The sequence below is a fragment of the Pongo abelii genome, chromosome 11 (genome assembly GCF_028885655.2).
Source record: "Pongo abelii isolate AG06213 chromosome 11, NHGRI_mPonAbe1-v2.0_pri, whole genome shotgun sequence".
NCBI classification, from domain to species: domain Eukaryota; kingdom Metazoa; phylum Chordata; class Mammalia; order Primates; family Hominidae; genus Pongo; species Pongo abelii.
Window position 1 is genome coordinate 145,636,202 of NC_071996.2, and position 24,641 is coordinate 145,660,842.

General features: G+C 51.6%; 1 long non-coding RNA gene across 1 annotated transcript; it reads left to right on the forward strand.

Annotated features, from left to right (window-relative positions):
• Positions 1-7,969: 7,969 nt before the first annotated feature.
• LOC129058200 (uncharacterized) lies at positions 7,970-24,148 on the forward strand. Its single transcript, XR_010136141.1, has 3 exons — positions 7,970-8,723; positions 21,148-21,268; positions 21,407-24,148. It is a non-coding gene; the product is annotated as an uncharacterized LOC129058200 (long non-coding RNA).
• The last annotated feature ends 493 nt before the right edge of the window (positions 24,149-24,641 follow it).

Consider the following 24,641-nt stretch of genomic DNA (forward strand, 5'->3'; position numbering starts at 1 on the left):
TCCAGACCAGCCTGGGCAACATGGTGAAACCCAGTCTGTGCAAAAAAAGCAAAAACAAAAATTAACCAGGTATGGTGGCATGCGCCTGTATTCCCAGCTACTCAGGAGGCTGAGGTGGGAGGATCATTTGATCCTGGGAGATGGAGGCTGCAGTGAGCTGTGATTGTGCCACTGCCCTCCAGCCTGGGTGACAGAGCGAGACCCTGTCTTCAAAAAACACAAACAAACAAAAAAGACAACAGTTCCTTACTTTTTTGACCAAAAATTACACTTATATACAAGGGATGGAAATTACCATTTCTTCAGGTAGTTAAATTAATTTGTGAATTAATATTTTGGAAATTCTTAGTTCTTAAAAGACCTCACATTTTCAAGAATAAGTAGGTGCCATTGTTTGGAGAATGGAGAGTAAGCAGATGATTCTGAAAGAGAAAGAGGCCATTTTGGCTCCAAAATACATGAGGTCAGGGTTTTCTTCAAAACCTATACTATTTTGTGATCATGTTCCTGTTTATTTTTCTTATTATATCATAATTTTAATGCTATACATTTAAAATCCTGTTAAAGGACAATTCTGCATCTTACCCTTGCAAAATGTATGAAATGTCTCATTTGCAACTTGAGGCTGGACAGTGGCACCTGCATGAACTGGTCATTTTACTGAAGCTCAGAAGCAGCTCAGGGTCAGCTGGGGGTGGCCCCTTCTGCTGCCAGGTCATCTCCATCAAAGATGAAAATGCCCTCTACATCACCCAAATCAAAGGGAGCAGGTATCAAGCACGCACGAATGCAGGTCTTCCCTTCCGGAACTGTGACGTCACACATCATCTCAAGAGCCTTGGATAATCAGAAGGTTTCCAAACCAATAGGGCCTGATTTTCACACCTCAGGTTCTTACCTGCCAGCATATTATTATTGCTCAGAAAGCACTTTAAAAGCAAATGCATAAATGATGTGGACAGACATGGAAGGTGACTTTAAGTCCTCTGGTGGACTGAGACACTGAGGTGAAGTCAGGAGAGGAGAGAAAGTGAAGGTCAGGCCAAGGCCCAGGTTGGAGACTGGACAAGGGAAGCCTCACATCGCAGTGCAGACAGCAGGTGCGGATGTGGCAGGTGCGGATGTGGCAGGTGCGGATGCGACAGGCCCTGAGGGAACCCAGGCTGGGCCCCCAGTGAGGGGAGCCCTGGGGAAGCCCTGTCAAGCTCCATTGCTGGCTGGCTGCCGGGAAGAGTGTGGCCCTGCTTGGCAGGGGCTGTGGGCGCAGTGGCCTCCTTGCAGCCAGCAGCATGTGCTCTCTGTAGGGAGGTCTGCATGGTGCACCTCCACATCTTAACATTGACTTTGGGAGGAAATGGCAGCTTGCTGTGTCCACTCAGCAGTATGTGTGGGGGAGGCACCGCCAGAGCCACTGCCCCTGCTCCAGGTCTCAGCCCATTGTGACGCCTATGCCATGTGGTGCCACAGAGACCATTTTCCATGAAGACTCTGTAATCAGTAATAGATGTGTCAGGCTTAGCCTGGCACAGCCCAGATTCCGCCGCTGCAGTCACTCAACTCTGTGCTCATTTTCAGCCCACAGTCCCCAGACACGGAGCAGAGTGTGGTGGGAACCAGAGAATGTCGAAGGCAGTGCTCCAGCTGTTCATTCTGCTTGAGGCTCTGAGTTTCTGGGCCATGTTAAAATTTGGATTTGAAATAGTTATAAGAGTTCAAAAGTATTCCCAAAATAGTACAAGTAATTACTCTTTATTCAGATTTCCCAAAGGTTACCACCATACCACACTTGATTTATGATTCCTGTGTGTGAATGTGTGTATTCAGATAGACAGGAGCATGGATGGATGGGTAGATAGGTGGGAAGTAGATGTGTGGAGAGATGGGTAGATGGGTAGGTGGATTGTTAAAGAGATAGGTGGATGGGTAAGTAGATGAGTAGATAGGCAGGTAGATGGGTAGGTAGATGGTTAGAGAGATGGATAGCTGGGTAGGTAAATGGATGAATAGATGTGTAGAGAGATAGATCAATGGGTAAGTAGATTGTTAAGAGATGCATAGATGGGCGGGTAAATGCATAGATCGGTAGGTAGATATGCAGATACATGGGTAGGCAGATGGGTAGGTAGGTGAGTAGATGGGTAGGTAGATGAGTATATGTAAAAGTAGATGAGGAGATGGGTACGTAGATGAGGAGATGGGTAGGTAGATGAGGAGATGGGTAGGTAGATGAGTAGTTGGGTAGGTAGGTGAGTATATGTGTAAGTAGATGAATAGATGGGTAGGTAGATGAGTAGATGGGTAGGTAGATGGGCAGATGGGTAGGTAGATGAGTATATGTATAAGTAGATGAGGAGATGGGTAGGTAGATGAGGAGATGGATAGGTAGATGGCAGATGGGTAGGTAGATGAAGAGATGGGTAGGTAGATAAGGAGATGCATAGGTAGATGAGTAGATGGGTAGGTAGATGGGCAGATGGGTAGGTAGATGACTATATGTATAAGTAGATGAGGAGATGGGTAGGTAGATGAGGAGATGGGTAGGTAGATAAGGAGATGCACAGGTAGATGAGTAGATGGGTAGGTAGATGGGCAAATGGGTAGGTAGATGAGTATATGTGTAAGATGAATAGATGAGTAGTTAGATGAGTAGATGGGTAGGTAGATGGGGATATGGGTAGATAGATAAGTAGGTATATATGCAGATGTATGGGTAGGGAGAGTAGATGGATAAGTAGATGAGGAGATGGATAGGTAGACGGGCAGATGGGTGGGTAGATGAGTATATGTGTAAGTAGATGAATAGATGGGTAGGTAATGAGGAGATGGATAGGTAGATGGCAGATGGGTAGGTAGATGAGTGTATGTGTAAGTGGATAAATAGATGCGTAGGTAGATGAGTAGATGGGTAGATGGTAGAGGGTTAGGTAGATGGGTAGACAGTGTATTAGTCTATTTTGGGACTTCCATAAAGAAATACCTGACACTGGGTAATTTATAAATGAAAGAGTTTTAATTGGCTCACAGTTCTGCAGGCTATACAGGAAGCATGATTATGGCATTTGCTCAGCTTCTGGGGAGGGCTCAGGAAACTTACACTCATGGCAGAAGGTGAAAGGGGAGCATGGAGTCTCATGGTGTAACAGGAGCACCATGAAAGGGGGGAGAGGTGCCGCACACTTTTAGACAAGCAGATCTCGTGAGAACTCTATCAAGGGAACAGCACTAGGGGGACAGTGCTAAACCATTCATGAGAAACTGCCCCCAGGATCTAATCACCTCCCACCAGGCCCCACCTTCAGCATCTGGGATTACATTTCAACATGAGATTTGGGTGGGGACACAGATCCAAACCATATCAGCTGGGTAGGTAGATATGCAGAAATATGGGTAGGCAGATGGGTAGGTAGATGGTAGATGGGTAGATAGATGAGAAGATGGGTAGGTTGATGGGTGGATGAATAGGTAGATGGCAGATAAGTAGGTAGATGGAGATGGGTAGGTAGACGGTAGATGGGTAGGTGGATGGGCAGGTGGGTCGGTAGTTGAATGTATATGTTTTCATCACTGGAGACTTCCTAAGGTGCTTGTTGTATTGAAAATTTCTTGATTACTAGAGTTGCAGTTCACCTACATCCATATTAAAGTATCCATATTATGAATATTTTAATAATAATTAATCCCATTAATTGACTTCGTTTATGCTTTTTTGCACTTACAAAACTTTAATATCTTTTTTTCACATTGAATTTGCCAGCCCTCAAGGCTCTGTCTTTTGTGGAGCTATGTGCCTGTTTTATTTCTGTGTGTTTTAGAATCAACATGCAGTCGGGTCCTGCCTTCTCTTCCGAGGGCTGAAGCTTCACGACTGCACTCTCTTTCTCATGAAGAAGGGCTTTGTCAGGATATACGCCAATGTCTAACCACTGAGAAATTACGGACTTAATAGGGAAAAATCTATTACAAATGAAACGGCCACAAAATCATGAGACATCTGTTCAGTCTGAGGGTTCCCACTGGCCAGCACCTGCCCTGCAGACTGGACGGCACCATCCAGGGAGAAGAGTTGAGCGGAGAGCGTTTCACGATTTTATCAGCCAGGAGACATCAGGGGGCCTGTGGGGCTCAGTCTGAGGGGACTTTCTGATGGAGAGAGGGTGGGGTTTCACATACTGGGGAGCCCAAAGGCCTGGCACACCACGCAAGTTAGAACTGGCAAGAAGGTGGATTTCAGAGCCACACGAGGATAATTCTCTTGGGAGCAGGACTCTTTGGCGACACGAAGCTTCCTGGGAGAGAAGCTAGGCACCGCCTGTGGCTGCTGGGGAGGAGGCGTCCTGCAGGCAGTGAGAGATGCCCTTTTATTGTTCAAGGTCTGAATTTGATGGCTGCCTCCATATTGGTCCAGTTGGGAAACAGAAACCACCCTGGTATTTCAAATGAATGTGAGGTTGAACTTGGGCGTTGTTTGCATAGACACTGGAGGATGGCGAGGGCACTGGGCGTGTTGGTTCTCTATTGCCGGGTAACTGGTGACCCTCACTCAGCCAACAGCAACTCACATTCATCACCCATGGCTCTGTGGGCCAGGGGTCAGGGGCTGCGCTGGGTCCCCTGCTAAGGGTCTCACAAGGATGAAATCGAGGCGTTGACTGGACTGGGCTTTATCTGGGGGCTCTGAGAAGGGAACCTGCTTCCAGGGCCCTCCAGGGAGTGTGCAGAGTCCAGTCCTTGTGGTGCAGGACAGGGGTCCCCCTTCCTCGCCACTCTCAGCCTCTCAGCCTCATGAGGCCGTCTGCACTCCCCTTCATGTCCCCTTCCCCACCCGACGTCTTCAAATCATCAGGAGTGGCTTGAGACCTTCTATCGCTTCAAACCCTCTGCAGTCCCTTTCTGCAGACTCTTCCGTGTCTGCTTGGAGAAGCTTCCCTGCATTCCAGGGTCCGTGTCATTCCTCTGCCTGCTGGATAGTCCCAGACACTCCCCCTGTTTTAAGGTCAGTAACCTTATTCACATCTGCAAAACCCATTTTGCCATGGGACAGTGTTTGCTCACAGGTTATGGGGACTGGAGTGTGGGCATTTTGGGGGGCATTCATCCCAGGGCAATGGGCAGCCCTGATATCAGAACCGGAGAGAGGCAGCAGCTGCCCTGAGGCCTGGGAGTGAAGAGGGGGATTGGGCTCCCAGCTTGCAGAGCTCAGAGGAGGGCACTCCCTGGTAGGCACGCAGGCCCAGAGGGTGGGGGAGCGTGACTCGGAGGTCTTGAGCCCCAAGGCCAGGCTGCAGTGGTGACATGAGACCTGGCAGAAGCTGGAGCCGGTCGGGTGCTGGAACGGAGGGTGGCCTTCCTCTCTCCCACCTTCCAGGTCTCTGCCAGTGCTGCTGTTTGGCAGAATCTTCTGGAACCTCCCTGCTGGCGGTGATCTGGGAAAGGTTTGCAGATCTCAGTCCCAGAATCCCAGAGCAGAATATGGAAGCGGGGACTCCAGTGGGAATATTCAAGCCACATGCCCTCCGAGAAACCCTCAGACTGGGAGATTCTGGGACTGTAGATAGTATTTATTCTGTAGACAGCATTTTTATCACTGAGAATACTTGACAATATTCTGCACACGGTGAGTGAGGAGGGGTGGCTCAGGGTGCACCCAGGGTGTGTGTTTGGCACTAGGTCTTTGCATCCTGCAGCTGGGGCCTGACTTGGTCCCGCAGGCGGTTGGGAGTTGCTGCCAACCTGAGGTCGCTTCCCAGAGGGTGGAAGCCTGTGGAGAAGTGTGGGCGAAACCCAGTTTCTCCGTTTAGAAGTTGTTGTGTAAACTGTGCATATCAGGGGTTATGTAGATTCCAATGAGTTTATCAAAAGCAGGACATACGTTCTGAGGTGCAGAGCAGATGGCGTTCTACTGAAATAGGCAGGGGAGTTGATGCCAAGCCATGCCCAGGTCATACTGACAGGTGGCGTGGGTGAGATGGCTCCCGGGAGCTCCGTGGAGACTGCAGGGCAAGTGAGGGACACGGGTAATGAGGGGCCTTCGAAGAGGCCATTGCACACAGTCTCACAGTCTAGGCTTTGTCCCTACCCCACGTGGAGTGCATTTTCCAGGATGCGTGGAACAGAAAAATCCATGCGATGTTTGCCTTGAGAACAGCTTATTCTTATTTATATTTTTATTTATAGAATAGCTATTTTTCTACAAAAACATTATGATTTTATTTTATCATGGAATTACAATGTTATTTATAAGGGATAACTTCATGGGGAGCCGTGGACAGAGGCCTGCAGCTGGTGGTGGTCATCATGTAACTGATTGATGGGAATTTGCATAGAAAGTCCGAACATTGTTTCGAAAGTGAGCCAAGGCAAGCTGTGTAGACAAGAGAGTTTTGTTGTGTTCTTGGGGGAATATCCAGCGTTCATCAATGGCCCTGGAGCACCTGGCAGAGACTGACAGCCCTGAGTGGCCAGCAGAGACTGCACCGCGGCCACGGGGAAAGGAGCCATTAGACTCAGCACCTTCGGTTCCCACTTGGTGATCTGCCCGGTCCTGGCAGGAAATAGGTTAACCACGGCCAGGGAAGGACCAAGGCGGCCCCGGTGGGCATCACCCCACCTGCCTGGAGGCAGTCGCCACTCACAGCTCTGCTCCCACCCTCCTGGTATGGTTTGATGTGTCTTCTCCTAATCTCCTGTGGAAATGTGGCGTCCAATGTGGTGGCGGGCCATGGAGCAGATCCCTCATGAATAGCTTGGCACCGTCCTTGCCATGGGAGCTCATGCGCGATGTGGTGGTTTAAAGAGCCTGGTACCTGCCCCCACTTGCTCCGGCTCTCGCCCTGTGAGGCACGGGCTCCCTTCACCTTCCACCACCAGAGGAAGCTTCCTGAGGCCTCACCAGGAGCCACTGCTGGCGCCAGGTTTCCTGCACAGTCTGCAGTACAGTGACCAGTTAAACCTCGTTTCTTTACACTTCACCCAGCCTGGGGCGTTCTTTCATAGCAATGTGAAAATGGACTGGCACAGGCCTTCTGGGCACAGCCCGACAAACCCAAGCCAAGCCCCAGCCGGAGCCCGCGGTGGGAGTGGGCCGGGCAGGTGGGGCTCGGGGCAGAGGGTGCAGGGCGGGAGTGTGTCCAGGTGGAACCAAGTCATCCAGCGCCACCCACGGGTTGCCGTGGCACCAGTGGGCGTCCGTGGCTTCCCGAGGGTCCCTACATAGGGACAGTGCACAACAGCTCTCAGATGCACCGCGAGGCCTGATGGGATTTGCACAGGTGCGGGGACACTGCGGCCAAAATGGCTTCAAATGATCTTTTTCAGGAAAATATTGTCTCAGCAGTTTGCAGCACCCATGGACCATGGTCACCCCTGACCCGTTTTACAGACGTCACTGACTGTGAGAGGATGTGTGTGATCTGAATTAGGAAGTGTGGGTGAAATGAGCATGCACGTGTGTGTGTGTGCGTGCGTGTGGGTGTGCGTGTCTGTGCACATGTGTGCATGTGTGTGCCTGTAAAAGTATGCATGTGCGTGCATGTAAGTGTGCATGTGAGTGCTTTGTGTGTGTGCGTGAGTGTGCATGTGTGCTGTGTGTGCGTGTGAGTGCATGTGGGTGTGTATGCATGTGTGTGTGCGTGAGTGTGCATATGTGTGTGAGTGTGTGGCCGTGGAGGAAGTTCATGCCAGTGAGCTGGGCTGCCCCGAGAGGCCTTTAATGTCAGGACGCGCAGGGTCTGCAGCTCACCCGTTACCCACTCCACATGGGCTTTGCTGAGATAGGCAGCTAACTTCACTTTTTTTTTAAAAATAAAGTACAAAAAACCCCAATATCTCACAATGTACTTTTATTATGCAAAATCAACACTCATCCACAGTACTAAGGAAGTTTAAGGCTGTCTAAAGAGATGGGAAAGGACAAACCCGCGGGACAGACAAAAAGACAAAAGTGGAAGCGTGTGTGGGAAGCAGAAGCACAGCCACTGGAGGGCAGCACTGAGTGCGGTACTCCTAGAACCCCGCGCGCCCAAACCCCCGTGTCCATAAACCCCGGGGCGCCCAAACCCCAGTGCCTAAACCCCAGAGCGTCTAAACCCCCGTGTCCCTAAATCCCGGACTTAGCTGTTCTTTAAGCTTCCCTATTTTCACAAACTTCCAAACAATTTTAGTGGAGTTTTTATATTTACAGGAGGACGGAGAAGAAGGCAGAGTCCCATGGACCCCACGTCCACGTCCCAGTACTGGTGCATGTGTCGTAACTGACCAGCCCACACTGATCCATCATTATCGACAGGACAATACTTCATTCCGGTTTTTTAGTTTTCTCCCTCCTGTGCCAGCCCCGCCTCCGGGACTACATGTGACGTTTAGTCACCCGACCCCTGGGACTGCCCTTGGCTGGACGTTTCTCAGGCTTTCCTTGTTTCTGACGACCTTGAGGGTTGAGGGGTTCTGTTAGGAACTCTGCGGAACGCCCCTCTTGGGGTTTGGGTTTTCTCGTGCACCGACAGGACCATCCCTGACCCCGAGCTGGATCATGTGCTGGGTTCTCCTCGCCCAGCGGTAAATCTGTCCAGAGCTTCTTTCTATCAGTGTGGACTTGCGGATGCTTATGTTACACCTCGGGTTACCGCCCAGCGCTGCTGTGTTTTCTTGTTCAAATGGTTCCAGCGTTGGCCTCGGGAGCGCTTTCCACGAGCCCCAGTGTCCTCGCGGCGAGCCCCGTCGTTGTGGTGTGTGTTTGTGCATTTCCTCACTTTCTGACACTACAAATACTTCCAGTGTCTCCAGCTCCAATCCGTCGGTCGCCCCATGGATCGTTCTGGCCCCGCCCTTTGTCCCTGCAGCCCCCTCCCCGCCACAGTGAAAAACCCCCCACCCCCCGCCGTCCACTCACGTCGCTGCCCAGATCCAGCGTCCACGGGTAGAGGTTTCAGAATTTCACACGGTGTTTCCATTTACTGTTTGCATGTGTGTGTGACGCGGGGCGATGGGAAGCATTCTGCTTATCTGTGGCCTGGGGTGAGGCTCCCCATGCAGGGCCATCTGCCCGCGGGCCTGCCCAGACCTGGGCTTACCGTCCTGGAACGGAGAAAGGAATCATGAGCAGTGGTTTCGGGAGGCTGGGAGGGGCGAGGCCCGTGGAATGGGGCTGGGGGCAGGGAAGGAGGTCACGTGCTGTCTTCATAGGCTTTGATATTTGAGGCATGTGGCTTGTTACTATTTGAGGATAAAATTTGAAAACCATAGCACGAAGGACTTAGGTTAGACATCAGAAAGCACTTCCTGGCAGCGGTTACGGGGCAGCTTTCCGAGCCTTTTCTAAGCCACCCTGTCACTGTGAGGGGGAATTCCCTCAACCTGCCCTCCAGCGACAACCTCCACCTCATGGCCAACCCCCGAGGGCAGCTTCTGGGGCTTGCCCTGCTGTGGATGAGGCCAGCTTTGCTCCCCACTCTCTCTCGACTGCGTGGGGAGTGACCCCTGGACTGTGTGCAGCCTCCTGAACCCTGGCTCCGAGTCAGATGAGGGTTCTCATCTGGTTCTTGCAGAGTCTCCTGCTGAGCCTGGTCTTCCGTCCACACCTGGGTGGTGGAGGCCGCCCCAGGAGCCTCTTTCTCCCCCTGCACGGGAGGCCGGGTCTGCTCACCCAGGGCCCTCACCTGGGGTCGGTGAGCTGTGCACGGGGAAGCGGAGCCTGGCGGCCACGTCGGCCTCCTGTGAGAGGGTCGAGGGCTCCAGCCCCGAATGGGACTTGAGCAGTGCTTCGGCGACTGCCATGTGGGGGGCACTGCAGTACATTCTGCCTGAGACTAAAAATCATCCACATCAAAAACGTGGAGCTCTAACAGGAATTAAAGTCTGATTTTGTGCCACTTGAAAAATGACAGAAGAGGCGAGGAAATGAGAAGCAGAGCTGAAGCGGACGCTTTTCTGGCCGAGTCCGGGGAGCTGACGTTTTCTAAGCTTTATGATCTGTGTGTCAGCAATGAGAAATCGCCGTGTCTGGAACATACGTGTCACCATAGGTGGGGACAGCGGAGTCTGTGTGTGTTCCTGTGTCTGCAACATGCATGTCACCGTAGGTGGGGACAGCGGAGTCTGTGTGTGTTCCTGTGTCTGCAACACGCGTGTCACTGTAGGTGGGGACAGCGGAGTCTGTGTGTGTTCCTGTGTCTGGAACATGTGTGTCACCGTAGGTGGGGACAGTGGAGTCTGTGTGTTCCCGTGTCTGGAACACGCGTGTCACCATAGGTGGAGACAGCGGAGTCTGTGTGTGTTCCTGTGTCTGCAACACACGTGTCACTGTAGGTGGGGACAGCGGAGTCTGTGTGTGTTCCTGTGTCTGGAACACGCCTGTCACCGTAGGTGGGGACAGCGGAGTCTGTGTGTGTTCCTGTGTCTGCAACACACGTGTCACTGTAGGTGGGGACAGCGGAGTCTGTGTGTGTTCCTGTGTCTGGAACATGTGTGTCACCGTAGGTGGGGACAGCGGAGTCTGTGTGTTCCCGTGTCTGGAACATGCGTGTCACCATAGGTGGAGACAGCAGAGTCTGTGTGTGTTCCTGTGTCTGGAACACGCCTGTCACCGTAGGTGGGGACAGCAGAGTCTGTGTGTTCCCGTGTCTGGAACACGCGTGTCACCATAGGTGGGGACAGCAGAGTCTGTGTGTGTTCCTGTGTCTGGAACATGCCTGTCACCGTAGGTGGGGACAGCGGAGTCTGTGTGTTCCCGTGTCTGGAACACACGTGTCACCGTAGGTGGGGACAGCAGAGTCTGTGTGTGTTCCTGAGTCTGGAACACATGTGTCACCGTAGGTGGGGACAGTGGAGTCTGTGTGTTCCTCTGTCTGGAACACACGTGTTACCATAGGTGGGGACAGCGGAGTCTGTGTGTGTTCCTGTGTCTGGAACACACGTGTTACCATAGGTGGGGACAGTGGAGTCTGTGTTTTCCTGTGTCTGGAACACGTGTGTTACCGTAGGTGGGGACAGCGGAGTCTAGGTGTGTTCCTCTGTCTGGGAGTGTGACGTGTCTGTGTGTGTGATGAAGTGTTTGTGTCTGTGTGATCATGTGTGTGTCTGTGTGGTGTGTATGTCTGTGTCTATATGTGATTGTGTGTCTATGTATGATCATGTGTGTGTCTATGTGTGATGATGTGTGTGTGTGTGTAGGATAATGTATAATCGTGTGTGTCTCCGTGTGTGTCTGTGTGTGGTGTGTAATCGTGTGTGTGTGTCTGTGTGATTGTGTGTCTGTGTGTGTGATCATGTGTCTGTGTGTAATGGTGTGTGTGTCTTGGTGTGTGATGGTATGTGTGATTGTGCGTGTGTCTGTGTGAGATTCTGTGTGTGTGATGGTGTGTGACTGCACATGTGATTGTGTCTGTGTGTGATGGTGTGTGACTGTGTCTGTGTGGCTGCACGTGTATGTGTCTGTGTATGTGTGATGGTGTGTCTGGTGTGATGGTGTGTCTGGTGTGATGTGTGTGTGCATGGTGTGTGTGACTGCATGTGTGTGTGATAGTGTGTGTCTGTGTGTGATTGTGTGTGATGGGGGTGTGTGTGATTTTGTGTGATGGTGTGTGATTGTGTGTCTGTGTGACTGTACGTGTGTGTGAGGTGGGCGAACAGGGCTGCGGGGCACAGGGCAGAGGAGAAAGGTTGCATGTGGGTGTTGGTCCCTGGCTGGCGGAGGCTGGAGAAGCCCTGGTGGGCAGGGACATGGTGGCCTCCCTGGACAGCTGTGCTGCGACATCACAGAAGGAGACGCAGTCTCTGTCCGACTTGTGGGCACAGAGCTCCCACTCTGGATCTTCCTGCTCTTTGATGCTAAGGGGGCGGCTCCCGGAGGGTGGGCTGGTTGCCAGTAGAACCCAAATTGTTCTGAAGGAGGACTGAAGTTCCAGAAAGGCTGTGTGAACCAGCCACCAGCACCAGCACGAAGCTGCGGGGGCCCCAGCACCCCCTGTCCTGGGAGGTGCCTGCTCCCCCACAGCCTGTTCCCCCGAGAGGAGCCAGGCTCCCCTCCAACCGCCGTCCTCCCTGAAAGGAGCCCGGCTCCTCCCATCCCCCCCTGAATCCTCCTTGAGGGAGGCCATGATCCCTCGTCCTCCTGCCCTCCCTGAAAGGGGCTGTGCTTCCCCTGTCTGCATCTTCCCTGACCACAGGTGCTCCACCTAGCCTGTGCTGGAGGCTGGGAGGGTGGGCCCAAAGGAGGAGTGTGTGTGAGGGAAGCGTGTCCCTGTGTGTGTGTGCATGAATGTGTGCACACATGCGGCTGTGTGGGTGTGTTTCTCTGTGTGTGTTTCTGTGTGCATAGGTCCGTATGTGAGCACAGATGTGCATGTGTGTGTGCATGGGTCCATGTGTGAGCACAGGTGTGCATATGTGTGTCTGTGTGCATGGGTCCGTGTGTGAGCACAGGTGTGCATGCGTGTGTGCACACGTGTCTGTGTGTGCATGCTGTCTCAGGACTTGTTTGTGCATACAAGTGTCTTTCTGTGTTTCATGGTTGTGTGTGAAAACACGTGTGTGCCTGCATGTCTGCATATATGCCTGTCTGTGTTTTCCCGTGTCTGTGTGTGCACGTGTTTGGGGTGGGTGATGCTCCATTGTTTAGGACGTGTCTGACCTGCCTCGCCATCTCCCCTGCCATCCTCTGGGTCATTTTTGCACAACACTAGCCTGCTGTTTGGAGCCGAATGCGCGCAGTGAATAATGTGTTTCATTTATTTTCACAAACCCGTGATTGCAAAGCCAGCGTGAGACGCAGGTGAGGCGTTCCTTGTCCCGGCGGAATCCACGCCTCCTTGGGCCCCTGCTGCCAGGACCCCGCACCTCTTTAGAGTAAATAAACCTTGGCATATGGGCAGTTTACGGAAACGAGATCGACCTTGTGGACAGGTTGGACTCTTGGGTTTGAAGAACCACGGTGACGTCTTCGTGATGCCGCTGCCTCCTCGTGTCAGTGAAGGGAGTGGGACTCGCTGGAGAAAGAAGCAAAGGCTCCAGTCCCGGCTGGATGAACCCTGCGGCTGGTCCTCACCGTCTCGGGAGGCAGCTCCGGCTTCTGTCCACTAGGTGGAGCGCGTGCTGTTTGCGATGAAATCGTGGAGCATTGGACGTTCCCAGGCTGGCGAAAGGCTAAGGCGCATCGCTGGTCAGCAGGCGGGGCCCGTGCGGGTTGGAGCTGCTGGGGCTGAGATGGAATGGCGATGCCATTGGGGTATTCCCTGTGGGAATGCGGCTGCCGCCTGCAAGCCCCCGCGACCTTTCTCCGGGCAGAATGTGGAGCCCAGAGCGGGGTTAGGGCCGTGTGCTGCAGGGCGGGGCCTCACCTGGTCGCGTGGCAGCCTCGACGTTTGTAGCAGGTGATGGGGTGAGGAGCAGCTGGGCCCCACTAGCTCTCGGCCGCATTCTCCCTCCTTTCACCCCCAGAAGTTACCCCTGCCCTGTAAATCCTATGGGGCATTGAGCCTCCTATTTTCTTCTCCTGCTTCACAAGTTTAGAGTATTTGCTTAAATGCAATGCTTAAAGCTGCCCAGATGTTTGAGAAAATAAGTTTAGTGAGAAACAGGAGGCTTCACCCTAAAGCATTTAAGGCTGCTGTGAGAAATTATCCCCATCCTTAAAAGCCTCCAGATGTTTGAAACTCCTGTTTTGTGTAAAATAACAGCAACAAATAAGTAAAAACAAAAACCTCCATACGCACTGCATTCCTTTCAAGGGTTTAACTATTTAACTTCAAAGTCAGAAGTGCTCTAAACTCAAAAACGGCACCAACAACTACTTGAGTGGGACTCTTTTGTTTGCAGTCATCAAGAACTCAATTCAAGCTGATAAAAGCCAGAAAAAGAATGTCATTGAAGGGGCAGGGGTTGTTGATGTATACAATTACTAACTACAAAGCGGCATTCAGGAATGGGTGGATCTAGGGGCTTCAGTGGTCTCTACCTCTTACCTATGCCTTCCTCTGAAATGAGTCCCCCAGATTTCTCCTCCTGCCAGCTCCTGGCAGCCACGGTCATTTCTTTGCAGCCTCGAGTCTACTCTGAGATTTCTTTCCTCTTCCCAGCAGTTCAAACACGAGCCTCTGATTGAGACGCTTGCACTGGCTGGGGCCTTGCGCCCACCTCTGAGCCCATCACTGCAGCGGGGCATTGGGTGCTCTCATCGGCCAGGCCTGGGTCACGGGACCATCTCGGAGGGCAGGGCGGGGCAGCCCACGGAGCCCAGGCTGCGTGTCTCCGGAAGAGAATCGAGGTGGGACTCGGGAGGGGTGGGTGCTGGGCAGGGAAGGTAGGGAGTGCTCAGGAGCGCTTCAGCGGAGGGACCTGGAAATGGCTCTGGCTGTCTGTGGTCAGTTTCCTGCTCCTTGCACATTCAGAGAAGAAAAGGACTTTTTTTTTTTTTTTTTTTTTTTTTTTTTTGAGACGGAGTTTCACTCTTGTTGCCCAGGTGGAGTGCAATGGCGAGATGTCGGCTCACTGCAACCTCCGCCCCCCGGGGTGTGGGTGATTCTCCTGCCTCAGTCTCTGTGGTAGCTGGGATTACAGGCAGATGCCACGACGCCCAGCTAATTTTTGTATTTTTAGTAGAGACAGGGTTTCACCATGTTGGTCAGGTTGGCTTCCAATTCCTGACCTCAGGTGATCTGCCCGCCTCGGCCTCCCGAAGTGCTGGGATTACAGGCCTGAGCCGCTGCGTCCGGCCAGGAAAGGACTTTTTTAAGCTTTGGATTACAAGAATGGGTGATGATCTCTCTCGGCTTGCCTGGCATCATTTTGAGAGAGGGTTGTCTGTTAAACCCTTTTAAATACAAATAAGATGCATATTAACGTTTAAGGAAATCTAATGTTTTCCACGACATGACTTTGAGAGCCTTAAACAGTTTCTGTCATTTGCATGTTTGTCTACCGGGGAGGGAACCGTGCCCTTTGTGGAAGCCCCAGCCTCACTGTGATGACGTCTGGAGGTGGGCCTTTGGGAGGTGATTCGGGTTAGATGGGGTCATGAGGGTGGGGCCACGTGAGGGGATTCGTGCCCTCCTAGGAAGAGGAGGAGACCGGCGCTCGCTCTCCACCGCCTGCTGGCCAGGAAGCCGCCCTAGCAAGAACCCGTCCCGGCCGGCCCCGACCTCACACCCGCAGCCGCCAGACTGTGAGCAATGGAGGTCTGTGTGCGCCGCCTCTGTGGTGTTGGTTACAGCAGCCCCTCAGACAGAGTGAAGAGTGTTTAGCTGGTTCTCCGGGAAGCAGCGCCTGAGATACAGGCTCAGGGATGCCGGCTCAGTAGGGAGTGAGGCTCGGGGGAAAAGGGGTGGGGGAAGAGCAAGGCAGGGGGTGGGGGGGGAAGGGGGGAGGAGAGGGAGAAGGGGGGAGGAGAGGGGGGTGGGGAAGGGGAGGGGGAGGAGAGGGGGGTGGGGAAGGGGAGGGGGAGGAGAGGGGGGTGGGGAAGGGGAGGGGGAGGAGAGGGAGAAGGGGGAGGAGAGGGAGAAGGGGGAGGAGAGGGGGGTGGGGAAGGGGAGGGGGAGGAGAGGGAGAAGGGGGAGGAGAGGGAGAAGGGGGGAGGAGAGGGGGGCGGGGAAGGGGGGAGGAGAGGGGGGTGGGGAAGGGGAGGGGGAGGAGAGGGAGAAGGGGGAGGAGAGGGAGAAGGGGGAGGAGACGGGGGTGGGGAAGGGGAGGGGGAGGAGAGGGGGGTGGGGAAGCGGAGGGGGAGGAGAGGGAGAAGGGGGAGGAGAGGGGGTGGGGAAGGGGAGGGGGAGGAGAGGGAGAAGGGGGGAGGAGAGGGGGGCGGGGAAGGGAAGGGGGCGGGGAAGGGGAGGGGGAGGAGAGGGAGGAGGGGGAGGAGAGGGAGAAGGGGGAGGAGAGGGGGTGGGGAAGGGGAGGGGGAGGAGAGGGAGAAGGGGGAGGAGAGGGGGGCGGGGAAGGGGAGGGGGGAGGAGAGGGAGAAGGGGGAGGAGAGGAGGGCGGGGAAGGGGAGGGGGAGGAGAGGGAGAAGGGGGAGGAGAGGGGGTGGGGAAGGGGAGGGGGAGGAGAGGGAGAAGGGGGAGGAGAGGGGGGCGGGGAAGGGGAGGGGGGAGGAGAGGGAGAAGGGGGAGGAGAGGAGGGCGGGGAAGGGGAGGGGGAGGAGAAGGAGAAGGGGGGGAACCGAGGGGACGGGGGGCTCAGCACACGGGGGCATCTTCCAAGCGGCCACATAAATGAGCGCAATTCCGGGTCCACCCGAAGGTGCGTGCGGAGGTTCCTCTTCCGGTTTCCACCTCCCACAGGATGCTGTTTCCCCGCACGCGGCTGCTCCTGGAGGGTGAGAAGGGGCTGCAGTGGTTCCGCTCAGGGCCAGGCCGGGCAGGAGGCCGGACCCCTGTCTTGGTGGACGCTCGGCCGCTGCCCTCTGTTGTGGCCTCAGCAGCGACTCCAGCCGAATCTGTGGCCAGAGGCTGTGGGGAGTGGAAGCTGGAGGACCCAGGCTCTGAGGGCGTCTGACCCAGGGAGCCCGCAGCAGGCAAGCCACCCCCACTTCTGGCCCCGTGATGCTGCAGGGACCCCAGCTGTTGGAAAAGCCACGCTGCTGTCCCCCAGAGCAGAGGACCAAGTGCTCAGCCGCAGAGCCCGGCCGGAGGTGCTCGGCCGCCGTGTCTGCAAAGGCCTGGAGCAGATGTGCCCAGGCCGTGGCTGTCCTGAGGTCTCAGCTGGCCCGTCGCTGTCCTCTCTCTCCTGTGCCGGGGTGGCTGCCCTGCAGGCTCCAGTGAATATAATTTTCTCTTGGCTTATCTGCATCCTGCAGTTTTGATGTGTCTTTTCTTCATCACCAGTCATTCAACATATATCCAAATTCTGCTATGATTTCTTTTTGGCCACTGGATTATTTAGAAGCATATTGTTTAATTTCCAGGAAGTTTAGCATTTTTTAGTAATTTTTTTTCACTTCTAACTTTACTGAAGTCAGAAAATATGCTCTGAATTTTAAATTTAGATCCTTTGAAATTATTTGAGGCTTTCTGTATGTCCCAACATATGGAAATTTTGGTGAATGTTATATGTACACTTAAGAAGAAGAGGAAGCAAGCCATTTTGGATACAAGGTCTGAGGCAGAACAATTGGGCCACTCTAGTTGATTATGTTGCTCAGATCTTCCTTATCCTGACTAATTTTATGTTATCCCAGTTACCGAGAAAGGCACGTGACAATTCCCCTATGCTTGTGGATTTTTCTCTTTGTATTTGGCTCTCATTACTCTTAGTAGGGTGCTGCAAGGTGAGATTTACATGTATCCCCCTTGGGATTTGCTGATCTTTATGAATCTGTGGATTAACGTCTTCCAACAGTTTTCAAATATTCCCACCCATTATCGTTTCAAATATTTTGTCTGTCCCATTAACTCTGATCTCTCTCTGGGATTACGCATATGTCAGACCTATTGACTATGTCTCATCTGTTATTTTTTTCTTTCTGGATTTTCTATTTATTTTTTCCCATTACTTTCATTTGAGTATTTTCTATTACTTCTGTTTAGGTATTTTCTAATGACTTGCATTTATGTTTACAAATTCTATCTTCTGCTGTGTTCAGTTTTTATTAAACCCACCAATTTCATTCTTAATTTCAGATATCATACTTTTCAAGAATGTCCGTGTTATTATTTTAACGTTTCCATTTCTTTGTCGGAATCCCTCATTTTCCCACCTCTTGTTACTGAGCTCATTCATCACAGCTGTCTTTAAGGTCCTTCTCTGGCAACACCATTTTGGATCATCCGTGGGTCCCTTTCTGCTCTTTCTTTCCCTCTTTGTTATCAGTCACATGGTCTTTATTCTTGACACACTCTGGTCATGTGTACCGAATGCTGAAGCTGGTGAATTATCATAACAGCAGTGCCCTGGTGGTTCCAAGCCATGTTGTCTTTAAGCATACAGTACTCACCGTTTCCTCTTCTGAGGAATGAGGCCTGATCATTCTCGGTGGAGAATGGAGCCTGGTGAGAGCGAGCTGCACTTTCTGTTGCACTGAGGCTCACCCAAGCTTGTCTTGCCCCTCGGGGTGGTTTCCCAGGGTCCCAATCCAGAGCCTGGTGGCTCCCTGTCTCCCCAGTACTGGAACAAGCAGGACAGAGAGGCAGGTGTTCAAGAGAGGGAGACGTGGGTGTTCAAGGGGGAGAGACACGTGTGTGTGGAGGAGAGAGGTGTGAGTGTGAGATGTGTACATGCACAGGAGGAGGCTGCTCCGCTGCAGGACAAGGGTCCACCTCCTCTTGATCCTCCCCTTTCCGGGGAAGAATGGGATCGACCTGTCCCCTTTCCAGGGATAGGAGGGGGTGGAAATCTTTTTGACGCTGCAGGAAGCTTAGAGTGGCCATCCCTTGGTTCGCCTGGGGTGAGGGTTTTTGCGGAAAGGAGACATTAAGTGTCTTGGTGTCCGATTGATTGGACAAGCTATTGGCCTGTTATTTACAGTAATTCTTTACATCCACCCCTTAGGATCCTTTTTTTCCTCCTCATGGGAGGAGTTCAACCTTGGCAAAATAAACTTTCTAAAGTAACTGAGACAGGTCTCACAGCCTCAGGAGGCCCTGATAACATGCTCAAGATAGTCAGAGCACAGTTTGGTTTTACACATTGCAGGGAGACACGAGACATCAGTCAGCATATGTAAGATGAACACTGGTTCCGTCTGGGAAGACAGGAAGACTGGAAGCAGGGAGGGGGCTTTCAGGTCAAAGGTAAATAAGAGACAAATGGTTGCATTATTTGGAGTTTCTGATGCGCCTCTCCAAAGGAGGCAGTCGGATACGCATTTATCTCAGTGAGCAGAGGGGAGACTTTGAAGAGAATGGCAGGCAGGTTGGACCTAAGCAGTTCCAAGCTAGACTTTTCCCTTTAGCTTAGGGATTTGGGGGCCCAAGATTTGTTTTCCTTTCACACCTGTTAGGCATTTGGGCTGTTTCCACATTTCGTTGGCTGTGAATAATGCTGCCATGAACATACGTGTACCTGCTGCCATGAACATACGTGTACCTGCTGCCAGGAACATACGTGTACCTGCTGCCAGGAACATTCGTTTACAGACTTTGAAGCATGAGGAACAGCAATAGGCCAACTGCTGAACAGTCTGCCTTCAGGGGCCACACGTGAGGAGGCCCACCCTAGACACCACCAACAGCGCACATGTGAGGATGATGGGCAGACGTGGCAGGGTCAGGGCGAGGGCGGCAGTGGAGGGGACAGGCAGGGAGGCCTGTGAGGGGCAGATGTGGAGAAGGAAGGCAGGGGTCTGCAGCTCTTGGGGGGTGCCTAGGGGCACTCGATGTGAGGGGCAGCTAGGACGGGAGGTGGAGAGTGTCGGGGGTCTGGCCCAGGCAGTGTATGTCATCAAAGACCCGCACGAGCACAGGTAGGGCTCACCCAGGGCTGGCTGGGCAAGGGCCTGGCCACATCGTTTGTGTTGGATAGAGACTTGAAGGCAGCTGGGCTGGGGAGTTTCACAGTGGAACAGACAGCCCCGGTATGCCCTGGTGGAGGCTGTGGCTGGGGGGAGTGGGGGCGGCCTACGGGCTTGGTAATGGAGCACATGTGGCTTTCCCAGCTTGGTCTTGAATTGAAAGGCGATGAGGAGTCCAACTCAGGAAGCCACAGTCATCGACCAAGTCCTGGCTGTCTGGGCCACGGTAATGTGGCCCACAGCTTAGCGTCACTGCACTCCAGCCTGGGCGACAGGGTGAGATCCTGCATGTGAGTCTGTTCTTGCGTTGCTGTAAAGAAATACTGAGGCTGGGTAATTCATAAGGAAAGAGATTTAATCGGCTCATGGTTCTGCAGGCTGTACAGGAAGCATAGTGCCAGCATTTGCTTCCGGGCAGGCCTCAGGGCCTTGTGCAGGAGAGTTATGTGTTCTGGACCATGAAGAAAGGCAGACTCAAAGCTTATGTGCCTTCTCTTTTTGCTTCCTTCAGTCCCGCCAGCCCCACTCCCCCTCCGTAATGAGGACTCCACAATAACTGGCCTAGAAAAATTTATCAAGATAATGTCATGTACTTTGCGCTATCTTTATTAGGTTTTTGATTGCTTGGAGAAATTCTTCCTTAAGGGTATTTTTTTTTCATCTGCATAACTTTCTGTATTTGCTTTTAAAGTATTTTAAAAGTATTTATAATTATCACTATAGTTAAATGGATGACTATTATTTCACAATGACCTATTATCCTGTTTTAATTGTTTTAAATCTTTGACATTTTTGACAAGCTTTCCCAAGATCAAATTCTAAATTAAATCTTTTTATTCTTACCTTGAAAAGAGATATATTAAGTTTATTTGGCATGCTAAATTATTAAATATGTGGGAAGCATTGTAAAAATAAGAAATGATGTTTAACCTTTAAGTTATATTTGTATGGATACAGCATTAGTGTGTTCAAAAAGTTATATAAAATTCTTAAATATCTGATGTATCTTGGTATAATGTTATCAGTAGTAGTTCTAATTATTGTGTTAAAATGTTCTATGCTATGGAAATAACCAAAGTTCCTTGTCAATTTCTCATTATAATGAACTCTTATCAGATTTTTAACCATGACCCGTCTATGTTTTTGTCATCCATATAAAAATCCACATCCAAATTATTGTTTTGATGTTTCTCTAAAAGCATTTGCAATCAACTACAGTCCAAATTGCTTCTAATGAAATGACTTTGGCAGTCCTCTTGAACTCTGATTGCTGATACCTTTAAGATCATACCGTTGGACAGAGTAGATATTTTCAGGACTCTGTTGAAGAAACTGATGGGTTCATAAATCTGCTAACCTAGATCAAGCAGAATGAGAATTAATTACATGGGACTGAATGAACTGACGAAAAGGAATTATCGGTTTTTACAGTTTTAATTTAAAATTTTTTTGGTTCTCTATTTTAATGTTTTGTTTTCCAGATTTAAGGAAAATATTTTTCTTAAGCTACCTATAATTTACACCAATTTGGTAAAGTATAACTTTGTGAACAAAAATCGAAACATAGGCTTCTTTCCCTACCTTATCACTCCAAAATTTGTGAACTATTTGTGAGTATTATTATGTTTTTGGCAATACAGTCATTTGTGTAGGTTCAATAAGAGCCTGTTCTCTTCACAGCAGCATACAATGGAAAATATTGGTTATATTACCAGGTTTTGACTGGAATGCCAGGCTTAACGTTGCTCAGAAGTTGCTTCTATGAGGATGTCTCCCAGCAGCTGTCGGTGTTTCCAATGAGTCATTGCCAGCCCCTGCAATGAGCCTCTCAGGCTGGTAAGTTTTGTTTCAGAACCACTTCCTCGAGCTTCTTTTGCCTTTAAAAGCTTCCTCTTGCCCCAGCCTCCCAGGTAATGCCTGTGATCCGTCATGGCTCACACATCCTGGCTGATAATCCACTGCTGTTCTCCACAGAGTGCCTTCATTTTGAGAGCTGCTCGCTGCCTGTTGTTGTTTCAGTTGACGGCCCACTGCTGTGTGCAGAGTTCACCAGCCACTGTGATGTGCAGTGCAGCAGCTGACCTGCCTGCCCTGTGGTTTTCTAATCCCATCGAGGGGACGTCTTAGATGTTCTCACCAAGACTGCACAACAACAGTGCTGGGTGGGCCACATCCTCCCTCATGTTTGGTGCCACCAGTTTTATAGACTTTGGCTAGTGTGGGTGTGTGGTGGTTTTCGTTGGTGTTTGCGATGCATCTTCCTGGTGCTCAAGTCTGTCGAGCACTATTTCTTGTGTTTATTTGCCATCATTTGGCGAAGTGTTCAAATCCTTTGACCGGTGTTTCACCAAGTTGTTTTATTATGAAATTTTAGGGGTTATTCTGGATGTCAGCACTTGGATAAATATTTGAGAATATTTTTTGCAGTAAGTGACATCATTTTATGTGGATGAACAGAAGATTTTAATTTTGATAAAGTCTAATGGATATATGTGATGTTAGCGTATTTTGAATGCATACATGTGTATATTTAATGCATTCTTTTATGACGATTGTGCACTTCATGTGAAATGGGGCAACCTTGCCTCGCCCTCCCGGAGGCCCCTGCTTCTCTGACCTGTGGGTATCATAGGCACTTCGCTTACTGACACCTTACAGCACGGTTTCTTTTGCTCTAAGCCTGCACGTGCGTTTTAAAGGTAATTTCCTCCGTTAGAGAAGTCACATACACTCACCCTGCTGTTTGCCATTTCTGGAGCTCTTTATTTCCTTCTTCATCTGCATTTCCCTCTGGAATCATTTCCATTCAGCCTGAAGAACTCTTCTGCCTGGGACTCCACCCTCTTTTCTAGCAGCTGGGCTCATTGGGAGCTCTGTCCTCTGGTGGGTCTGGCCAGGGGACGCTGGGTTTTCTATTAGGGTTTCAGTTGGCCCGTGTGGTGCCAATGTCAACGTGTCTGCAGACTGGAGCCAGCAATGAGCAACCCCTTGGTCTGGCCCTGAGCTCCAGGGCCCCACTCCCACGGGGTCTTGCTGCCAGGACCCCACTCTCTGCATCTTGTCCGGAGTGTTGAGGAGGGCAGGGTCCAGCGGGATCTCTTGGCCCTCCCAGGGCTGAGTCCGTGCTCTGACCTTTCCTGGGAGGCACTCAGGGCCAACAGAGCAACAAGGGGCCTTTCCCTGTGGCTCCCTCCCCTCTGGAGAAAATGGGTCAGACCTGGTTTCTCCATAGTCACTGTCCCTAAAATGAAGCCGGGCTGCCAGAGGCGGTTGCATCTCCCAGCACCAAGACCCCAGAGTCCCTGTGAGAAAGAGGACCAACGACGATGGAAGCCTTTCTCTAATGTGCACACAGCCAGGCCACTCCTCTGAAGGCGCTGAGCTGCCTCTAATCACAGCGCCATACTGGCCACAGGTTGCTGGGTGTAGGATGAACCCAGCTGTGAAGAGGCTGCATTTCCTGGGAGGTTTCTGTGAAGTTACTGAACTGCCAAAAGGTAAGCGTTTTAATTGATTTGTGAGTCTTCAGTTAAGCACAGCAGAATGCTAATTAAATATTCTCTGTTCTTTAAATAGAGAATGTTTTAAATAATTCAGCACAATCTTTGCATAAATCACACCTTTCAGCTGAGGTGCCTGTCAGCAGTCAAGTGATTGAGAGCACAAACTGTCCCAAAGACACAGCCCCCTTCCCTCTGGGGACGCACACAGCCTGCAGAACAGATGTCACCTGATGCAGCATTGTGGTTTAAAAACTCATTATGGGAAGCGTGAGGCTGGACCCAGGGGACCCTGGAGGCGATGCAGGGGCTTTGGCAGCCTGGAAGCTGTTGGAGGAGGAGCCCTTGGTGGAAGTGGGGACAGTTTGAGCCTCCAGCCTCCAATTCCCTCCCACTGGCTTCTGGGCCGCACCTCCAGGAATCCAGCTAGACCCGCAGGGCTCTGACGTCCAGACTTTATTAAATGTTTCCTCTAACGGTTCTGGCCATTCTGCTGGGCCATTAAAGGCCACCCCAGGGCCACAGATATGAATGTGGTGATTCTGCTGGGCCATTAAAGGCCACCCCAGGGCCACAGATATGAGTGTGGTGTCTGTATGTGGTCCTTTCATGGAGAGCAGGAAGCATCATAATTACTTTTTTAATGGTTTTCAATTTGTGTTGACAAAGAGCCTTAGTGAATCTGTTGGAAGAAGAGTGACTTAAAAATGAACCTGACTCCCTGTATCTTAGGAGTCCATATTCTCTGATACAATTAACGTTTTCCTTCCAACCTCTTCAAGCAAAGTGGTATTTTAGCTACTCACTGTTTGACACTTTAATACGAGTTTTGATGAGAAATTTCAGGATGTGGAATTGCTACACTGCACCAGCTTCCTGCAGGAGCAGCAGCCTCAGCCTGTGGATGGGACGTGAGATCTTGGTGTTTCTCCTGGAGGAAATGCTGTGCTGCTGTGTTGATGACGGGGCATATATGGGGATGATGATGGATGATGGAGTGTGGGGATGATGATGGAGTGTGGGGATGATGACGGGTGATGGAGTGTGGGGATGATGATGGAGTGTGGGGATGATGATGGAGTGTGGGGATGATGATGGAGTGTGGGGATGATGATGGCTGATGGAGTGTGGGGGTGATGATGGGTGATGGAGTGTGGGAATGATGACGGGTGATGGAGTGTGGGGATGATGATGGGTGATGGAGTGTGGGGATGATGATGGGGTGTGGGGATGATGACGGGGTGTGGGGTTGATGACAGGGTGTGGGGTCGATGATGGGGCGTGGGGTTGATGACGGGGCGTGGGGATGATGATGGGATGTGGGGTTGATGAAGGGGCATGGGGTTTATGACGGAGCTTGGGGTTGATGATGGGGCGTGGGGTTGATGATGGGATTTGGGGTCGATGATGGGGTGTGGGGTTGATGATGGGGCATGGGGTCTATGATGGGGTGTGGGGTTAATGATGGAGTGTGGTGTCGATGATGGGGCGTGGGGTTTATGACGGAGCGCGGGGTGATGACGGGGTGTGGGGTTGATGACGGGGTGTGGGGTCGATGATGGGGTGTGGGGTTAATGATGGAGTGTGGTGTCGATGATGGGGCGTGGGGTTTATGACGGAGCGCGGGGTCGATGACAGGGTGTGGGGTTGATGTTGGGGTGTGGGGTCGATGATGGGATGTGTGGCTGATGATGGGGTGTGGGGTTGAT